Below are 17,132 nucleotides of genomic sequence, written 5' to 3'. Positions count from 1 at the left end.
GAAATTGTTAAAACATTCATAACATCAGGACAAGAGAAAATTCAAAACTAGAAAAAGCAAAAGCCTTTATATTTGGAACAAAACTTGTGGCTTCCTCTAGTAAAATTCTGAAATCAGAATGCTGAAATATTCTGACCCACCCTTCAGCAGGCCTTTAGTCTTCATATGCAGAAGGTTCAACCATATGGTAGGTATGGTCACCACAAGCAGGGCTCAAGAGATTGGCAGTGCCCTCAAAGTAAGCTGATCTCTAGACTGGCCTTGGGATTTCTTTTGCACAAATCAAAAGGAAACCTACATGTGGTTTATACATTCCTCACCTACAGGCCATTGCTGATAGAGGTCAAGAAAGAAAGACAGCCTCCATATTAGTCTAACAGTGTCCATCTGAAATCAAGAAAAATTGACACATCATTTGCTGGATCAGAGAGCACTATTATCAAGAGTCAAGTGGACACCCTAAAGCCTTGAACACTCCTGACAAGACCTTACAACAATTCTTCTGCCCTCATCTCTGTGGCCTATCTTGGGAAAATGAGGATTTGACTTATGCTTATTTTTTTCCTTTTATGTAGTGGTCAGAACTTCCACATCATTCCCGATTCTCAAGACTCTAATCCTCATCCTCAAATTCTGTTTGTGTTCTTTCTCTATGCTCTCTGTAACTCACCAGTCATGTCTCTTTATTTTCAACTGCTTGAAGCTTAGTTCTTCCCTTATAACCCTGCTTCTCATACCAGCTTCCGAGAGATGACTATATTCCTGTCATACCACTTAAATTACTAGGATTGAGGTGGGGTATGTTCTGTTGCTTTTCACTGTTACTTCTAGAGCAGTCTCCTTCCTCCTTCCTAAATTCCCTATCTGTGATCTCATGACACTGCTAGATACCACCGGCTACTCCTCTTTACAGAAGTCTTCCACCAACCTCTGGTCACTTCCTCTCTTCTTTCAAGATTTTAGATTTACCTTACTGTCAGTCTTTCTAACTCCATTCTTGACATATATTATGGTAATTTCAACATCCATAGCAATGTCTTCAAAAACTCTATTTGCTCAGTTACTTGACTCCTCTCCTGCAAAGATCTCATTTTCCACCATGAAATAATTTCATCATCTTGTGACATATGTGAACTGGAAATATTTAATATGGTATTGATGCTTGAGTTTTGATGTCTGTATATATCTTTAGGTTAATAAGTTTTCTGTTTTCTATCTATACACCTAATATAAATTCTTTGCTTACATCAACTTTTTAAGTTATCTCTAATCTTATCACCTTGGTAAAGCATCCAAATAAGCATGTAGGATAATATATTCTGTATTTCTCAATAATATATTAATATAGAAATAAATCTATATTTCTCAAAAATGTATAGTAAAAGAAACAGGATTAGAAATAACTGTGGAAGAAATGCTACTTCTGTATTACTATAGTTTTTATTAACAAATAATAGTTAATAAGACATACCAGGCTAATGAATATTTATAAACACTCTGTTGCTTTGACAAAATGAGACTCTGTATAATTCAGTTTAGGGCCCAGGTCTGAATTGTCTTTATTTTCTTTTCTACATCTTTGTTTTATTTATTCAAATATGAAATAGTGTGTGATTAATGTTGTAAAGCATCTATTCTAGTAAAGTAAAACTATTCAAAGTATATTTTAAATTTCATTCTTAAAATATTCAGTTATTTAAAAATTTTATTTACTTTATATATATAGTATATTTTCTTTGTTCAGGGGGAAAAAAAGCTTTTGTTAAAATGTAATCCAGTTACTTGCTGGCAGAGCCGTGAAATTACTTCTTAGCTATGTTGTCAGTTTGAGCCTTTCATCATCAATTGTGAAAAAAGTTAATGACATCATAGCATTATGAACAAATCAATAGAGTGTGTTAGAGTTTCAACTAATTCTCAAATAAATCAGCTATTCTTTAGCAGAGTCAGAGACTAAATAATGAATTATTTCAAAGTACCTCAAATCCAATTATAATTACAAATTGTAATTTGTTTAGAGGAACCAGAGTGAAATGGCTGTCAGATTCAGTGTCTGCCTCTCATAATACCTTTTTCCTTCTTAAATACATTTTGCAATGCAAGGAATTAAGACTGCTTGAAGAAATTTATACTGACTTTTAAGCACCTATTAATTAATAGCTAATTATTTGATTTAAATTGGACACTAAGAATGAGCTTATTTATTTTTATAGGATACTTAATGTCTCCAGATACTTAAAACAGTTGGATTGAACAAATGTACCTCAGGAATTAAGAATTCTTCCTGGAAAGAGGTAAGAAAATATGTATGCTTGTCTGTTAATAAGTTTTGGTGAAAATTTTAGATTTACTAGTACATTTCTTTGGCATATAATTTAGAAGGTAATTTTTAAAAACTAAGGGCACTTTCTGTTTTCATGTATATAATTTCTATTCTGTGGAATGATTTGGTTATATGAGGGGGCTCCAACATGTCAGACAAAACAAAAAGAAAACCAGTTTTTAGGGAAGCCTGCCCTGACCTGCTTGCTCACTCAGTCATGGCCCACCGCATGCACTGCAGCCCGCCAGGCCCCTCTCTCCATGGGATTTCCCAGGCAGGAATCCTGGAGTGGGCTGCCATTTCCTCCTCCGTTTAGGGAAGCACATTGCCGCTTTAAAATGTCAAGATCTGGATTGCTAAACTTTTACTTTTCTTTCTTTTATTTTTATTTTTAAATTGTTATACTTAGGATTAGACTGGGTTTGCCATGTTCCTCTGGAGCCACAGAGCAGAGATAGCTGGTATTATGGACAGACTGCCATCCAGAAAGATCCTTTGGCTAGCCTGGCCCTTTACATTTCCTCGACCACGTATGGTTACTATCAACTAGAATCCATTCTCAGGTTTAAGAGCCAAACCGGAAGGAGGAGTCAGCTTTTAATGTGTTATGCTATCTTAATTTTGACCTAAAATATGAGATTAAAATATTACCTTTAAAATAAATATGGTTAGGAAATCTGAATGTATTTTTATTGACTTTTTTTAACCCTCTTTAACTCTAATTGTTGCTCAAACTCATTTCATTGTATCAAGTAAGAAGAAAATTTATCAGCATTAGGCTTATCATTCCCACTGTGTTCCATATAATGCTATTAGTGGGAATGAACAAAGGAGTGAAAACATATACTTAAAGATCTATGAGTAGTAGTTTGAGATTAGTAGGAAAAAAATTGAATAATTTAAAAAATTATAATAATTACACAATAATTTATATTATATATTATATATAACTATATAATACTTTTAATAAATTAATAAAAATGTATTTGATTTTTTCTTATAGTTCTTTGAGTAGAATAAAATGTGACTCATCAATTTTAGTTGGACTTTTAGTGAAACTAAAGATTTTCCAATTTTATTGGATCCCTCTGAATTTAACTAGTTGATTACTTCTACTTAATATGAACAACTGCTTTTTTCCAAATTTTTCATATTTAGTATCAAGAAAAATAAGATTCTTATGAAAAATATAATTGATATATGGAAGCTTTCCTTATACATGAAAAGCATTTACCATGTAAGGTAAAAATTCACTGACTTGACATATACATTGGAATTGTTAAAGTTAATATCAAGTCAGTATGTTTTTTTTTATACAGGACAAATCTCATATTTCTAGTATTGGCAGGGCAATAAACACTTTGCCAGTTCTCTAGCACATACATATACATACATACATGCATATCAGCATCTGTATACATATGTATGTATATATTCATTTGGGGCTAGGTTGATTCTTAGCCTTTCACAAAACTAATTTCCTGGATTATATTTTTCATTAGTGCATCATATACACAGACAGTAAACATTTGCTGTCTTTTTCAACAAACAAAAACACTGATTTTCCCATTGCAGGCATCTCATAAGGCGTAAAGGAGGCGTGGTTCACAAAGTGAATTTTCTGGGTCCTAATTGAAATCTGTTCCAAATTTATGAAGGTCAAAGTCATGCGTGGTGGTGGCTGTTTAGTCGCTAAGTCATGTCTTACTCTTGTGACCCCTTGGAGTGTAGCCTGCCTGGCTCCTCTGTCCATGGGATTCTCCAGGCAAGAATACTGGAATGGGTTGCCATTTCCCTCTCCAGGGGATCTTCCCGATCCATGAATCACATAGACTTGATTTCAATGTCATTGCCATCATTGTCTTAAATGTATACTTGAAAGTCAAGTCGGTTTTCCAAATTTAATTTATAAAACATCAGCAGCCCATGCAGAAGAGTCTTAAATCACTGAAAAAAATTAACAATGCACACATTGGATTGAAGTGAGAAAAGAACTGGTAGTCAATTCACGTAGGATTTATAAAAGTCAGAATAGTACATTCAGCTAACACCTGATCAAATTTACTTCCAAGTAGTAGATCTAACAGAAGTATTTGCAGAATTGAACTTAAGATTCTAGGCTTTGAGTGATACATATACAAACTGGGGTAGATAAATATCAGTTTATTTTAAAATGCTATCTGGCAGTTTCAAAGTGGGAACCCCAAGACCCGTTTTTTTATCAATGTCCATTTTAGTGACGGTGCTACTTTGTCCTTTATTTACTCCTTTTTTCTTTCTTTTTTAACAGAAGCAACCTGAAGGAGAATTTTTGCTTGTAAATGTATCAAAATATTTAATATAAATAATTATTTTAAAGAGTAGACAATCAAAATTTTGCTTGTCCTGCTAAATCTATTATTTAATGACTTATTTGCATAGGGAGTTCCAAGATCCATAACACTTTTTCCTCTCCTGAATCTGAGAACAGTTCTGCAAATATTGACTGTTTCCTAGACATGGCTTCATATAAGCTTGATTCTAAACAAATTCTATGTTGAACATATATGAATACTTTACTAGGAAACTCATGATATAAATTTTAAGCATTCATAAAAAAGTAGAAGACAATTAAAAGAGATTTTAGTTAGGAAAATGATGTACTGATTTTGGAAGAGAGGAATATGAGATAAAATTCAACATTAACTAAAAAAGTTAAACATGTGTGGGTAAGAAAGGAGATACAATCAGAATGCTAAAAAAATTAAGAGTGGTATATACAATTCATTATTTCATTTGAAGTTCATTCTCTTATGACTGTTGAATAACTTTGGCCTGTTTTGTAAGTTAGAATGAAATTATATTGCAGGCTCATATAGCCTGGATTTTTAAGGTGTATTATTATGTGACCTTGAGAAAATATTTTACTTTTATCAAATTTTTTCCTTTATGTATTGGGACTAATGATATTTTTTAAATTTTGTTTGCTTATTTTTTTTACATATTTTGAAATACTTCATGACTTACTTTAAAACTTGAATTTTATAACATACAGTATAGAATTCCCTTTCTGTGACTACTTTATAAATTACTTTTTTACTTACCTTATCTTTCAAAAGAGTTTTACTCTTTTCATGGATGTTTAAGTATGTCATTTTTTTTTTACTCTAGATTGTAATATTTTTAAGGTGAAAAATATTCTTTATTCTATATATATATGTATATATATAAAAGTTGCTGGTGAATTGAGTTAAAACAGAACCATTTATAGCACTGAAATTCTTTAAAGGATGTCAGTATTTAATAAAGACTTAAAAAAGATTGATGAATCCTTTTGACTCAAAATAGTCACCTATTAATTTAGCTGTTATTTAATTTTGATTTTTGAATAAATTCTCTTCAGCTTTTAGCATATTAATGTTTTAATATTTAATAGCCACTTCTAAGATTTTTTCCAGGAGTTAGAATATCTTTTCTTTATCAGAGAATTCCAAAGACATTTTTTTTTTTTTTTTTTTCCAGAAAGGGAGAAGTTGACCTAAGACATTAATGCTGAACTGAGTTCCTACTTAGCTATAGTTACAAGAACCTTGGTGACCTGGGCAACTAGGCAAGCACTTACCTTATCATCCTGACCACATATTAGTGTCCACAGGATCAGAAGGAATGCTTAGAGCATAGCTTTTCTCCTGAGACATTCCAATACATGCCTACCTTCCTCTGTATTGAAGAGTGGGATTTGAATGGCCATGAGCAGAAGAAGAATGTTTCCTACCTCTTAGAAAAACTTCATTGTCTGCAATGTTTGCACAGACTCTACTTCAAATTCAGAATGAGTTATTAGTTTTTCTGGGCTAATAATTCCTTCTTTTCCTAAACTGTGATTTTTTTCTTCTATCCTTGTTAATCTATGCTAAATGATTTTAGGTCCACAGAATTTCTGAGCCAGCAGGGATTTAAGAGATCATTTCATTGTTTACATAAGAAAACTAAGGCCAAGAAAAATGTAATATAAGTCACAGACAGTAAGAACCTAAATTCCAAACTTTCATTCTCCAGTTCTTTCCTTTGTATCATCATATCTTGCTTTCAAAATACTACTTTGCTGAATTTTCTTTCTCCTTCATTTTAGGAGTATCTGTTGCTAATTTCCATTATTTATCACTATTGTCTTCAACTATGCTTTATATCTGTGTGAGCAAAATAAAGAGATGACATTCTCATCTTTCACAGAGAAAAGTCTGTCAGTGGATAGAAATAATTGAACAGAAAAGGTTGGATAATAAGATAAGCACATATGTACTATGCTACCTCAAGGAACAAACCTTTTTGGTGACTGGCGTTTTATGGCTGGCTAAATATTTGTTTTACATACATATATATCTGTATACAGATATAGTGTGTGGGCTACTCCCTCAGTCATGCCCGACTCTTTGGGACCCCATGTACTATAGTCCACCAGGCTCCTCTGTCCGTGGAATTCTCCAGGCAAGAATACTCTAGTGGGTTGTCTTTCCCTTCCTTCTCTAGGGGATCTTACTGACTCAGAAATCAAACCTGGGTTTCCTGCATTGCAGGCAGATTCTTTACCATTTGAGCTACCCAGGAAGCCCACATATATATATACACATACATGCATATAAATGTAAACAACTATAAATGTTGTATATACATATATATATATATGTATATAGATGGCAAAATGTTGCATAGAACTTTGCCTTTGTTAAACTCTCTGATATGTGTACAACTTCTTTGGGTGAAGGCTTTCTATTTATTTTCCCTTAATAACATTATTGAGGGGATAATTTAGGTAATCGAAATTGCTTCTTTGTAAGGTCCAATGCTATGAGTTTTGACAGTACTGTACATACATGAAACCACCCCTACAAGCAAGATTCAGAGCATTTCTTTCCCCTGATAAGATTCCTTGTGACTTTTCACTCTTTTTGTACTATGCATCAGTTTGCATTTTATGCAGATGAAATAAGTATACATGTTTGTGTGTGTGTGTTTTAATTAGCATAATGATTTAATGATTTACTGGTTTGTATCAGGTGTTCATTCATTTTTTATTTCTAAACAGTATTCTGTTGAATAGATATGCATTTGTTTATCATTCACTGGATGGTGGATATATCATCTCTATCTTTTGACTTTTCTGAATTAATTTTCTGAGCATTTGTGTGCAAGCCTTTGTGTGGACATATGTTTTCATTTCTCCTGGAAAAATACAGAAGATTGGAATATTAGAGTTGGTTGGTAGGTGTATATTTATTTATTTTTTTGAAATGACAGTTTTCCTAAATGGTTGTACCATTTGTCATTAGCCTGAGTAGTGTATGAGAATTTCTGTGTCCAGAGTCTGTAAACTATCACCATTGAGCCAAATTCATCTGTGCTTATAAATAAAGTTGTATTGGAACATAGGCACACTTATTAGTTTATGATTGAGTGCTTTCATGATACGAATGCAGAGTTAACTAATTGTGACAAAAACCATATGGCCGACAAGATTAAAATATTTACTATCTGATCCTTTAAACCAAAAGTTTGCTGATCCCTGCTCTGTATCCTTGCAAACCTTCATGTTTTCAGTCTTTTTAATTTTATCCATTTTCATGTGAATAGGGTGGTATTTCAGTGGGGCTTTAATTTTCATTTCCCTGATAAATAATGACATTACATGTCTTTTAAATTTATTTGCCATTTGTATGCCTTTTTTTCTAATGTTGGTGTTCAGTTACTAAGTTGTGTCTGACTTCATGGACTGCAGCACACCAGGCTCCTCTGTCCTCCACTATCTCCCAGAGTTTGCTCAAACTCATGTCCACTGGGTCGGTGATGCTATGTAATCATCTCATGCTCTGCCACCCCCTACTCTTTTGCCTTCAATCTTTCCAAGCATCAAGGTCTTTTCCAATGAGCCAGCTCTTTGCATCAGGTAGAAATATTTTCTAAAATTTTAATTTGTTGTAAGTCTTATTAATTCTGATTTTTAAGAACATTTTTATTGTCTAGATACAAGTCCTTTTGTAGATAAATATGTTTTGTGAATATTTTCCTCCACTTAATAAATTTCATTTTTTTAAGTTTCTTTTGTATAGCAAAAACTTTAATGGGGATTAAGTGCAATATATCTTTTTTTTCTTCTTTTATGATTATTGGATACTAAGAAATTATGCTTATCCCAAGGTTACATTTTTTCTCCAATATTTCTTCTAAGTTTTATTGTTTTAGTTTTGAAGGACTATGACACATTTTGAGTTGATTTTTACATGTAGTGTAAGTAAGTGTCAAGATTAATCTTTTATTCCATGTCAATGTATAGTTGTTCTAGAATCATTTGTTGAAGACGTTTTTCTCCATTGACTTACCTTAAGAACTTCATGAAAAATCAATAGCTATTTCTCAATTATCAAATTTTCTCCATTGAACTATGTATCTACCCTTTTGCCAATAACACAGTGACTTTATTTTTATAGCCTTGAAATTAAATTGTATAAGGTGATGAACTCAGCTACATTTTAAATTTTAAAATTTCTTTGGTTCTTATAGATTGTTTGCTTTCTCATAAAACTTCCCTCCCCCTCAAAGAAAGGCCTCATGAAATTTTAATTATGATTTTGTTGAATTTATAAATCAACTTATGTTTCTTTAGACATTTCATTACTTACGTATAATTCCTTTGTGGTCAGAGAACACACTGATATCAATCATTTAAAATCTACTGAGAGTATTTTTAAGTCCCGCCATAGGTACTGCACTTTATATGCACTATGTGTTTACTGATTTATTTCTGTCTAGTTATTCTAATAAAATCTCTGTGATTAGGAAATTTTAATTTTCTTACTTTAGTTCTATCAATTATTGTTTCTCACACTTTGTGGATGCTTTTAAGTTCATACATGTTTATGCTCAGTATATCTTCCTGCTGATTTGATCCTTTAATCTGTCTCTTCTTATCTGTACTGTTTCTTATTATCTTTGGTAATGCTTATGCCTTGATGTCTATTTTAGATGATATTAACATAATCAGCAGAGCATTCTTATGGTTAATACTTGCATCTGTTTATATTCAAGTCATCAGTTTAATGAAGTTGAACATTTAATGCATTCTGATTTCTGTTCTTTTATCACATATATCCCTCCATTTTCTACTCCCCCCCAAAAAAAATGGGGAGGCTTTTAGGATCTTATATATGTTCCTGATAATCTGGCATGTAGTTATGTTATGCTTTTCAGGATTTGTTTTATTTTGTGATCGTTGCACTTAGTAGTAAGCAGACCCTTTTAATATGAAGATCCATGTCCTTCAGTTATAAGAAATATATATAAAGATATTTATACCTTAATATGGGAATTCCCAGGTGGTGCTAGTGGTAAACAACCTATCTGCCAATGCAGGAGACATGGAAGACATGGGGTTTGCTCCCTGGGTCAGGAAGATCCGCTAGAAGAGGGCATGGCAATCCACTCTAGTATTCATACCTGAGGAATCCCATGAACAGAGGAGCCTGATAGACTACAGTCCATAGAATCACAGAGTCAGAGATGCCTGAAGCGACTGAGCACATATACATTTATATCTCTCTCTACATATAGAGAGATATTAATAGATGGAGATTGATAGATATATAATTATCAAGATATATATATATATAGACAGATTTGTAAAATATATATAAGAAATTATATATTGTATATATTGCAAATATGTATGTTTCTTCCCTAAGTTTTCTGTCTTTCCATTCTATTAGTCCTAAAAATCTGGTATTTGACAGCTTTAATTGAACCATTCATTTCCTTTTACTTCTCATCTTCAATTTCTTTTTCCAGTTGTCATAATTTTAAGTGCTAAGAACTCTTTTTGGTTCTCAATTCCTTTTTTTTCTTAGAGTCTTGTTTGCTTATTTATTTTGAATAGGTTAAGTATATTTTCTTATTTCTGGAGAAGGTTCAGAATAGTTTGGAGATGTTCATGTCTTTCATTGTCTTTGTTTTTTTCAAATTCCTTCAGTTGCTATTTTGCAAGCTTTTGTTCTCATGTTGTCAATTTTCTCTTGAGTCAGATAATTCTGAATTGTCCATCAGTAAGATGTCAAACCATTTTTAAAAGCATTGTATGGGTGGGATTTGGGTGGGAGAGATTAGAGGGTATTTTGTGTATCATTAGATTGCACTTTGTATTGGCCAGTAAGCAAATCAGTCTTTTCACAGTGGACCACCAAATGATGACATATGGGATATTTTCTCCAGTGCAGCTTAGCAGGAAAAATTACTGAGGTATGCCAGTAAGCATTGATCATCTTCCCTTTTCCTTAGAGTAAGTGGATTTGCTTTTCTTCAGAGGTCTTCTAGCTCCCCTTTGTCATGTTTATGTGAATTCCTTATTCCCAAATTTCCTTAAAGTCTTTTTTTTTTTTTTTGGAAAACATAGATTTTATTCAAAGAGCAACACCTGACTGTTTTACATTTTTATAAAATAAAACTATATTGCAATTACAACATAGTACATTTGTTGAATATAGCTAAAGCACTGCCTACAGGGAGATTTATAAGATGAAACGAATCTATGAGAAAAGAGATTTAACATCAATTTACTAAATTTCACTTGAAGATCAGAAAAAAATAAGTAAATTAACCCCTCAAAAGTAGAAACAATGAATCAATAAAAGAGCAGGTACTAATGAAATATACAGCAAGCAATAGAGAAATTCAATTAAGGTACCAATAAAAGAAGGGAGAAAAATCTTTTCAATAAATGGTATAAGAACAACTAGATATCTTCCATATTAATTTAAAAAAAAACAGAAAATTTTAGAATAGAGTAATTTGCAGTTACTAGCCTATTACATTTGAGTTACATCATTCAAACTTAGATATTATGCACAGGATCATTAATTTTTATATATGATTACAAGCATTTTATTTATTTATTTTTTTATCTTTCTATTTATTTATTTTTCCATTTATTTTTATTAGTTGGAGGCTAATTACTTTACATCACTGCAGTGGTTTTTGTCATACATTGAAATGAATTAGCCATGGATTTACATGTATTCCCCATCCCGGTCCCCCCTCCCACCTCCCTCTCCACCCGATCCCTCTGGGTCTTCCCAGTGCACCAGGCCCGAGAACTTGTCTCATGCACCCAACCTGGGCTGGTGATCTGTTTCACCCTAGATAATATACATGTTTTGATGCTGTTCTCTTGAAACATCCCACCCTCGCCTTCTCCCAGAGTCCACAAGTCTGTTCTATACATCCGAGTCTCTTTTTCTGTTTTGCATATAGCGTTATCGTTACCATCTTTCTAAAGTCCATATATATGTGTTAGTATACTGTAATGGTCTTTATCTTTCTGGCTTACTTCGCTCTGTATAATGGGCTCCAGTTTCATCCATCTCATTAGAACTGATTCAAATGAATTCTTTTTAATGGCTGAGTAATATTCCATGGTGTATATGTACCACAGCTTCCTCATCCATTCGTCTGCGGATGGGCATCTAGGTTGCTTCCCTGTCCTGGCTATTATAAACAGTGCTGCGATGAACATTGGGGTGCACGTGTCTCTTTCAGATCTGGTTTCCTTGGTGTGTATGCCCAGAAGTGGGATTGCTGGGTCATATGGCAGTTCTATTTCCAGCTTTTTAAGAAATCTCCACACTGTTTTCCATAGTGGCTGTACTAATTTGCATTCCCACCAACAGTGTAAGAGGGTTCCCTTTTCTCCACACCCTCTCCAGCATTTATTGCTTGTAGACTTTTGGATAGCAGCCATCCTGACTGGCATATAATGGTACCTCATTGTGGTTTTGATTTGCATTTCTCTGATAATGAGTGAGGTTGAGCATCTTTTCATGTGTTTTTTTGCCATCTGTATGTCTTCCTTGGAGAAATGTCTGTTGAGTTCTTTGGCCCATTTTTTGATTGGGTCATTTATTTTTCTGGAGTTGAGCTGGAGGAGTTGCTTGTATATTTTTGAGATTAATCCTTTGTCTGTTGCTTCGTTTGCTATTATTTTCTCCCAATCTGAGGGCTGTCTTTTCACCTTGCTTATAGTTTACTTTGTTGTGCAAAAGCTTTTAAGTTTCATTAGGTCCCATTTGTTTATTTTTGCTTTTGTTTCTAAAATTCTGGGATGTGGGTCATAGAGGATCCTGCTGTGATTTATGTCGGAGAGTGTTTTGCCTATGTTCTCCTCTAGAAGTTTTATAGTTTCTGGTCTTACATTTAGATCTTTAATCCATTTTGAGTTTATTTTTGTGTATGGTGTTAGAAAGTGTTCTAGTTTCATTCTTTTACAGGTGGTTGACCAGTTTTCTCAGCACCACTTGTTAAAGAGGTTATCTTTTTTCCATTGTATATCCTTGCCTCCTTTGTCGAAGATAAGGTGACCATAGGTTCGTGGATTTATCTCTGGTTTTTCTATTCTGTTCCATTGATCTATATTTCTGTCTTTGTGCCAGTACCATACTGTCTTGATGACTGTGGCTTTGTAGTAGAGTCTGAAGTCAGGCAGGTTGATTCCTCCAGTTCCATTCTTCTTTCTCAAGTTACTTTGGCTATTCGAGCTTTTTTGTATTTCCATACAAATTGTGAAATTATTTGTTCTAGTTCTGTGAAAAATACCATTGGTAGTTTAATAGGGATTGCATTAAATCTATAGATTGCTTTGGGTAGTATAGCCATTTTCACAATATTGATTCTTCCAATCCATGAACATGGTATATTTCTCCATCTGTTTGTGTCCTCTTTGATTTCTTTCATCAGTGTTTTATAGTTTTCTATGTATAGGTCTTTTGTTTCTTTAGATAGATATACTCCTAAGTATTTTATTCTTTTTGTTGCAATGGTGAATGGTATTGTTTCCTTAATTTCTCTTTCTGTTTTCCCGTTGTTAGTGTATGGGAATGCAAGAGATTTCTGTGTGTTAATTTTATATCCTGCAACTTTACTGTATTCGTTGATTAGCTCTAGTAATTTTCTGGTAGAGTCTTTAGGGTTTTCTATGTAGAGAATCATGTCATCTGCAAACAGAGAGAGTTTCAATTCTTCTTTTCCTATCTGGATTTCTTTTACTTCTTTTTCTCCCCTGATTGCTGTGGCCAACACTTCCAAAACTATGTTGAATAGTAGCAGTGAGAGTGGACACCCTTGTCTTGTTCCTGATTTCAGGGGAAATGCTTTCAATTTTTCACCATTGAGGGTGATGCTTGCTGTGGGTTTGTCATATATAGCTTTTATTATGTTGAGGTATGTTCCTTCTATTCCTGCTTTCTGGAGAGTTTTAATCATAAATGGATGTTGAATTTTGTCAAAGGCTTTTTCTGCATCTATTGAGATAATCATATGGTTTTTATCTTTCAATTTGTTAATGTGGTGTATTACATTGATTGATTTGTGGATATTAAAGAATCCTTGCATTCCCGGGATAAAGCCCACTTGGTCATGGTGTATGATTTTTTTAATATGTTGTTGGATTCTGTTTGCTAGAATTTTGTTAAGGATTTTTGCATCTATGTTCATCAGTGATATTGGCCTGTAGTTTTCTTTTTTTGTGGCATCTTTGTCTGGTTTTGGAATTAGGGTGATGGTGGCCTCAAAGAATGAGTTTGGAAGTTTACCTTCTTCTGCAATTTTCTAGAAGAGTTTGAGTAAGATAGGTGTTAGCTCTTCTCTAAATTTTTGGTAGAATTCAGCTGTGAAGCCATCTGGTCCTGGGCTTTTGTTTGCTGAAAGATTTCTGATTACAGTTTCGATTTCCTTGCTTGTGATGGGTTTGTTAAGATCTTCTATTTCTTCCTGGTTCAGTTTTGGAAAGTTATACTTCTCTAAGAACTTGTCCATTTCTTCCAAGTTGTCCATTTTATTGGCATAGAGCTGCTGGTAGTAGTCTCTTATGATCCTTTGTATTTCAGTGTTGTCTGTTGTGATCTCTCCATTTTCGTTTCTAATTTTGTTAATTTGGTTCTTCTCCCTTTGTTTCTTAATGATTCTTGCTAATGGTTTGTCAATTTTGTTTATTTTTTCAAAAAACCAGCTTTTAGCTTTGTTGATTTTTGCTATGGTCTCTTTAGTTTCTTTGGCATTTATTTCTGCCCTAATTTTTAAGATTTCTTTCCTTCTACTAACCCTGGGGTTCTTCATTTCTTCCTCCTCTAGTTGCTTTAGGTGTAGAGTTAGGTTATTTATTTTACTTTTTTCTTGTTTCTTGAGGTAGGCCTGTAATGCTATGAATCTTCCCCTTAGCACTGCTTTTACAGTGTTCCATAGGTTTGGGGTTGTTGTGTTTTCATATTCATTCATTTCTATGCATATTTTGATTTCTTTTTTGATTTCTTCTATGATTTGTTGGTTATTCAGAAGTGTGTTGTTTAGCCTCCATATGTTTGAATTTTTAATAATTTTTTTCCTGTAATTGAGATCTAATCTTACTGCACTGTGGTCAGAAAAGATGACTGGAATGATTTCAATTCTTTTGAATTTATCAAGACTAGATTTATGGCCCAGGATGTGATCTATTCTGGAGAAGGTTCCTTGTGCACTTGAGAAAAAGGTGAAGTTGATTGTTTTGGGGTGAAACGTCCTATAGATGTCAACTAGGTCTAGCTGGTCCATTGTGTCCTTTAAAGTTTGTGTTTCCTTGTTCATTTTCTGTTTAGTTGGTCTATCCATAGTTGTGAGTGGGGTACTAAAGTCTCCTACTATTATTGTGTTACTATTAATTTCCTCTTTCATACTCGTTAGCATTTGCCTTACATATTGCGGTGCTCCTATGTTGGGTGCATATATATTTATAATTGTTATATCTTCTTCTTGGATTGATCCTTTGATCATTATGTAGTGTCCATCTTTGTCTCTTTTCACAGCCTTTATTTGAAAGTCTATTTTATCTGATATGAGTATCGTGACTCCTGCTTTCTTTTGGTCTCCGTTTGTGTGGAATATTTTTTTCCAGCCCTTCACTTTTAGTCTGTATGTGTCCCTTGTTTTGAGGTGGGTCTCTTGTAGACAGCATATATAGGGGTCTTGCTTTTGTATCCATTTAGCCAGCCTTTGTCTTTTGGTTGGGGCATTCAACCCATTTACATTTAAGCTAATTATTGATAGGTATGGTCCCGTTGCCATTTATTTTGTTGTTTGGGGTTCATGTTTATACCACCTTTCTGTGTTTCCTGTCTAGAGAAGATCCTTTCGTATTTGTTGAAGAGCTGGTTTGGTGGTGCTGAATTCTCTCAGCTTTTGCTTGTCTGTAAAGCTTTTGAGTTCTCCTTCATATCTGAATGAGATCCTTGCTGGGTAGAGTAATCTAGGTTGTAGGTTATTCTCTTTCATTACTTTAAGTATGTCCTGCCATTCCCTTCTGGCCTGAAGGGTTTCTATTGATAGATCAGCTGTTATCCTTATGGGAATTCCTTTGTGTGTTATTTGTTGTTTCTCCCTTGCTGCTTTTAACATTTGTTCTTTGTGTTTGATCTTTGTTAATTTGATTAATATGTGTCTTGGGGTGTTTCGCCTTGGGTTTATCCTTTTTGGGACTCTCTGGGTTTCTTGGACTTGGGTGGCTATTTCCTTCCCCATTTTAGGGAAGTTTTCAGCTATTATCTCTTCGAGTAACTTCTCATGGCCTTTCTTTTTGTCTTCTTCTTCTGGGACTCCTATGATTCGAATGTTGGGGCGTTTCACATTGTCCCAGAGGTCCCTGAGGTTGTCCTCATTTCTTTTGATTCTTTTTTCTTTTTTCCTCTCTGCTTCATTTATTTCCACCATTTTATCTTCTAACTCACTTATCCTATCTTCTGTCTCTGTTATTCTACTCATGGCTCCCTCCAGAGTGTTTTTGATCTCATTTATTTCATGATTAATTTTTAATTGATTTTTTAATTTCTTCTAGGTCCTTGTTAAACATTTCTTGCATCTTCTCAATCATTGTCTACAGGCTATTTATTTGTAACTCCATTTGGTTTTCAAGATTTTGGATCATTTTTATTATCATTATTCGAAATTCTTTTTCAGGTAGATTCCCTATTTCCTCCTCTTTTGTTTGACTTGGTGGGCTTTATTCATGTTCCTTTAGCTGTTGGGTATTTCTCTGCCTTTTCATCTTGTTTAGATTGCTGTGACTGGAGTGGGCTTTCTGTATTCTTGTGGTCTGAGGTTCCTTTTTATTGTGGAGGTTTCACCCAGTGGGTGGGGTTGGACGATTGGTCTGTCAAGGTTTCCTGGTTAGGGAAGCTTGTGTCAACGTTCTGGTGTGTGGAATTGGATTTCTTCTTTCTGGAGTGCAATGGAGTGTCCAGTAATGAGTTTTGCAATGGGTCTATGTGTTAGGTGTGACTTTGGACAGCCTGTATGTTGACACTCAGGTCTATGTTCCTGCGTTGCTAAAGCATTTGCATGGTATGTCTTGTACTGGAGCTTATTGGCTCTTGGGTGGTGGTTGGTTTTGGTGTAGGTATGGAGGCTTTTGGATGGTCTCGTATTCCTTAATGTTCCATGTAGTCAGGAGTTTTCTGGTTTTCTCAGGATTTGGGCTTAAGTCTCCTGCCTCTGGATTTCAGTTTTATTCTTCCAGTAGTCTCAAGACTTCTCCAACTATACAGCACTGATAATAAAACTTCTAGGTTAATGGTGAAAAGATTCTCCACCGTGAGAGACAACCAGAGAGGTTCACAGAGTTACATGAAGAATAGGAGAGGGAGGAAGGAGATAGAGGTGAGCAGGAGGAGAAAAAGGGGACTCAAGAGGAGAGAGACAGATCTACGCAGTTATCTGTTCCCAAAGTGTTCTCCTTAGCCCAGACACCCACAAAGATTCACAGAGC

At 34.1% G+C, this 17,132-nt stretch overlaps 1 protein-coding gene across 1 annotated transcript in view; it reads left to right on the top strand.

Annotated features, from left to right (window-relative positions):
- Nucleotides 1–2,222: 2,222 nt before the first annotated feature.
- SEMA3A (semaphorin 3A) overlaps nucleotides 2,223–17,132 on the top strand; it is a 349,768-nt gene continuing 334,858 nt past the window's right edge. Inside the window, exon 1 of the mRNA XM_020884043.2 lies at nucleotides 2,223–2,294. The gene's annotated coding sequence lies outside the window, so the exon portion shown is untranslated. The remainder of the gene's footprint in view (nucleotides 2,295–17,132) is intronic.

This window comes from Odocoileus virginianus, chromosome 1, assembly GCF_023699985.2.
Source record: "Odocoileus virginianus isolate 20LAN1187 ecotype Illinois chromosome 1, Ovbor_1.2, whole genome shotgun sequence".
In the NCBI taxonomy this organism is placed as follows: Eukaryota; Metazoa; Chordata; class Mammalia; order Artiodactyla; family Cervidae; genus Odocoileus; species Odocoileus virginianus.
Note: the sequence above shows the minus strand (reverse complement) of the source record. Positions and strands in the feature narration are given on the sequence as shown.